This window comes from Bidens hawaiensis, unplaced genomic scaffold (genome assembly GCF_021521415.1).
Source record: "Bidens hawaiensis isolate Kalapana, Puna unplaced genomic scaffold, B.hawaiensis_p1.1 tig00051234_1, whole genome shotgun sequence".
Classification (NCBI taxonomy): Eukaryota; Viridiplantae; Streptophyta; class Magnoliopsida; order Asterales; family Asteraceae; genus Bidens; species Bidens hawaiensis.
Genome location: NW_027499165.1, coordinates 10,357 through 15,534, shown reverse-complemented (window position 1 = coordinate 15,534; position 5,178 = coordinate 10,357).

Genomic DNA, 5,178 nt, shown 5'->3' with positions numbered 1-5,178 from the left:
TACCCCCACTTAAATCATGCTCAGACATCACAGTACCCTACCATATACTAAACTAAAGTTTTACAAAACAAAAACTACAAGTTTAATCAAAAGCATATTGAGTTCGTGGGATCTTTTCACTTACCTCCTACACCTCATGCCTCCATCAGAACTTATTTCTTTAGAGTGTTTAAGTCAGACAAAAAAATTCTTGATAATATTTTTTTCCTTAAACTTTTAAGCTGGCTTTTTTTCTTCATGCCTTGTCTAGCAAACCCGGGTTAGAATTTTTCTCCCTCCCCCCATGAAAGTCTCCATATGCCTCATCAACACCACTCCACCTTCTATCGTGTGGTTTGTGATTGCCCACTTCACCTGAATTCTTTCAACCTTACTCTCCTTTATCTCCTGACTCTTTGGATGATTCTATGACTCCAAATATCTCATAAACATGTCCTTCTGTAAATCCGTTAACAAACTAATAAACATATTTGCCATTTTTTGTTTCATTTTACTAAATTAATTATCATATTTACTTTCTAATTAAGCAGATTCTTACCAGTTTGTACGCAGTGTCTTTTAATTCAAACTCGTCATTGTCCCGTATTGTTGCCGACGGAAACATATTAGGGAAGTGGTCAATTGTGGAAATTGACGGCTTCTTAAGATTAAACACCACCAAAAAATACTCGTTGTTTTCCATTACTGGGAAAAAGACCAAGTCTATGTCTTTGAAACTACATATACTCAGGTATGACCTCATTGAAATGTACACATTCTAGGCAAACTTCGCGTCTCTCACAATCTTGTCCCATTTCTCTGTCCCTATCAACCCCCCCTATTTTTCATATCATTATGTATTGTTTAGATTTCCCTATAATTTGTTGACCAACATATAATAAATACCTTTAAACAATTATGCACTTACCATCACCTCTGTGTTTAGGAAGTATCTTCTCGGTGTTTTTTGTGTTTCCCAAGTTATGTTCTCATTCAATACCGCCGACCACAAGTTCACCACATTCTTGTCAACCCTTTTTCTCGTAGTTGAAACTCCTAATCACCTCCACATCCGCTTTCAGTCCTTGATTCGTTGAGAATAGTATTTTGCTACATGTTAATAATTTTTTTCAGTACTTACGTTTTTACAAGTTATAAAGACCACAATTAAAAAACCCATTTTCTGGAATTCATTAACATTGGAGTTATTAAAACCGACATCACTATTTTGTAGTAACTTACCGATTTGTTTCTTCACTGTTTCTGTCTTCAACCATCACGTACTCCCATATTCTATTTTCCAAATTTGTTGTCGTTCTTTCAATATCCAACAGCCCACTCATTGTTGTCATTTTTTCAGCTTTCCCTCCAACCACCCCTGCGTTCACTTTCGTCTTCTTTTTCTCGATTTCAGAAACAACTCCCCTTGGATCTATTCCCCTTTTCATTGGCTCAACTACATATAGCACACTCTGTCAACAATATATAACGTATGTTTTCCTAAAAAAATAACATATGAAAATGACTTTTGTAACGTTTTTTTATAACTGCTTTTTTAATACCTCTCCTTTGTTCATCTTTCACCGGTTGATGCGATGAGCTTCCTACGTCAACATTTGTCTTTCTTGTTGTGCCTACCGCACACATATACAACACCAAAATTAGGTTGTTTAATACTTTTTCATTTTCCAGTTGACAGTAAAACGAAATTTGAAACTTATGGACTTTGTCTTTAATACCTTTTGTTTCTTCCTGTGATACTTTATTCGGCGACGGTGTTTGGACATCCACAATTTTCTTTGTTTTTTTTGGTGTGTCTACGACATTTGAAACAAATAGTTACTATCACAGTTTACAATTATTCATTACTACAATATATTTTTCAATACCTGTCTTGTCATCCTCTTTTTCTCTTTGAGCCGAATAATTTTCCGGATAATCAGTTTTGTCACTCTTTTTTGGTGTTGCTGCAAGACATAACGAAGACGTCAAATATGTTTGTAATATCGTTTTAATTTACACTTTTTACAAAATCACTAACTAACAAATAATTATAATTTATTACCAATCTGTGAAACCTCTAGACTGAAATAAGGTGCATCGGCTCCAAAATCTTCATTTTCTGCAACATTCAAAAACATAAAAAAATAAACTTGAAAACTTGAAACTGTAAATGTAATCAACAGCTATGTATTTTTTGGGCTTACCTAATGTCTTTGGTTTACGGGCGACTTCCCTTTTTGTTCTTCCTTCGTTAGCCCGTTGTCGTTCTTCGGTTTCAACTTCCGGCAACCTAACATCATCATCCTTAGTACTCTCATCTCTTGTTTTTCCATCCTGTTGGCTTCCAAATCTTCGATTTCCACGTTTTCCACATCATTTTTTCCACTGCGACAATTTTTTCAAAGTACACAACGTCAATTACTCCTACATTTATGTATTGTGAAGTTACAATTTTTGCTTTAACACAAATGACAACTTACTTTCATCTTCCGATTTCTCAAAGATATTCATGTCGTCTCTGTATTCATCTTCACTCAAACCAATTTCTTTGTCTTCTTCATCAACCTCTACGTCATCTTTGGTCTTTGTGTCTTCCAATTCTGCCACATAGTCAATCTTCCCTCCTATCTCATCCTCTCCCATCTCATCCTCTTCGCTTTCCTTATCCTCTCCCTTTTTTTCTTCTGCAATAAATTGATTTGACAAAGACTATATATATCAGATCACTTATGTTATATGCTAACCTTTTTTTTCAATGTGTTTTTTTTTCACAAACCTCCACCGCTGACATTATCTTCTTCTTGGTCGTTGTCTAAGCTTATTTCTGTTGCGTCTCCCGGATTTCCCTCTTCTTGGACATCTGATTCCTCCTCATAATACTCTTTTTTAATTCAAATATTTTAAAAAACAATATTAATATTGATTTTGTAAGCGAATAAATTAATTTTGTTATATCTTACCTTCACAATTTAGGTCATCCAAAACATTATTAATTAACTTACCAATATCATCTTCGTCACCATTTGTTCCATGCACTACCTTTAACGTTAACGCACTTCTGTAACGGCTGCGTAGTTTTTCAAATTCCTCAGACTCTAGGTTCTTTTTTTCTAGCTTTCTTAACACTTTATCCATTTGTTTCTTTGCACTCTCAAACTCTTCAAGTATTCCTCTGCTTCATTCAACTTAGCCTTTGTTACAAGGATAAAAGAATACAAATTAACATACTTTTTATTTAAAGATAACATATGTTTTAAATTTGTATCTTCTCTCCTGAAAAACTTCTTCTTCGTCACCTTTCTCCTCCTTGACCCATTTCCTTATTTTCTTTTTCTCCCAAACTCCGAATCTTCCTGCTAACCTTTCTTTTCTATCTCTTGATATAAGCAACTCCTTACTCCAAAACTTGATTGGGTTCGTATTCTCATCTTAACAAACTTCTTTGAAGTCCATGATTTCAACATATAAAATCTGTAAACACAAAACTAACAAGTTACTAGCTTCGACCAGTTAATGTGTTTATACTTTCAAACATTATTAAATTAACTAACAAATTACCGTTAAAAGTGTAAGTGGCCCGCAGAAGTATTTGCTTACATTACATCTTTCCCATCCAAGCTTACATGTTTTCAAGCATTCCATAATGTAAGAATCCCAATCAATTTTCTTGAAATCCATTTTGCTACTTATGTAGTTCAACACTTCCTCTCTACATCTTCCTTGGGTTTTGCAGTCCCCCATGATGCACAAGAACAACATTAAAAAGTCAAGACGGAACATGAATGTATCTTTGTCCTCAGCTTCCCTTATTTTTGCCACAATTTTTGTTGGCGCAACATGTGGTCCACGATATCTCTCTCTATTCTGCCACACTGTTGGTATATTCTTCATGATATTTGAGATTCTCAATTTTCTCACCCTTACATGGTATTCCAAACAATCTCCTTATTGCCTTTTTGGTTACCTTAATACTACCTGTCTCAACCTCAATTGTCATTTTTTCTGGATCGAACCTGTCCACAACGAAATGTGCTAACTTGGCCGGTATCCCATCAACATTAAAGTGCATCATTCTCCCAAAACCTATTTTCTTTACTCCTTTCCTTAGATTCTTTCTTAACACCTTTATGCACATGCATAATTGAGACGGTGATGACCTTGTTCTTATTCCGTGCCACTTTTCCTTCTTCTCATCATCCGTCGTTTCTGCCCTATCTTTTTTACCTTCTCTTTTTAGTTTCCCCAAAAACTTGTTCTTATTCCGTGCCACTGGATCTTGTCACCTATTTTTTAATTAAGTTTAGTTAATTTTAACAAGCATGGCCTACACTTCACAAACTTTTTTTTGTTTGATATCCAACAACACATACCTATTTCCTCCCCGTATGAGTATCCACACTCTGAATCTGTTCCTCATACCCTGTTAGTATTAACAAGTTCATTAATTTATTTTTCAAATTCTGTCAAATGCTTACAAACACTTTGTTCAACTACACTTGCTACAAGTTACCTGTTTTTTTTTCTTCACCACCTTGCGTTGCCTCTTTGTGTCAATCTCCTGGCTGTCTGAATCTGTTGTATTAGCAACAAATTACTACAGCAGATCTTTATATGTCTTTTTGTCACACCCTCAAAATCCACTAACGGAGTTTTACCGTCAGAGGGTGTGAACTAACAGGATCGGAATCATTAGTTATAATCAAACACCATATTTAAAGTTTTCAAAACCAACAAGACATCAAGTCTTAAATGAAATGCGGAAGCGTAAATTGTAAACCAACAAGTTTGCGCCACACAGGACGACTTAAAAACCCAATTTATCAAGATAATAATTAAAAGAAGTTTCTAAAGCAATGGTGTTTAGCAAATGCATGTTCCTATACCGCGCGCCCGCCTCGGCTACCTGAGAATAACATACTAAAAGTGTCAACACAGGGTTGTGAGTTCACAAGTTTATATAAATAAAGCGTTTGCGTTTGCGTTTACGTTTTGTGTTACCAGATAGTGTTAAGTCAATTATATATCAATAGGTAGCTAACCTATCAAGCATGTATTACTAAATGTTCGACACCGAAGCTGACTGTTTATCAATTGCCTTGCCACCATGTCAACCACGACCATGGTAATGTGTTAGCCAAGATTACACCCACTCGACCTACAGTCGAGTTTAGAGTTGGGTGGGGTTTGTCAAACCCA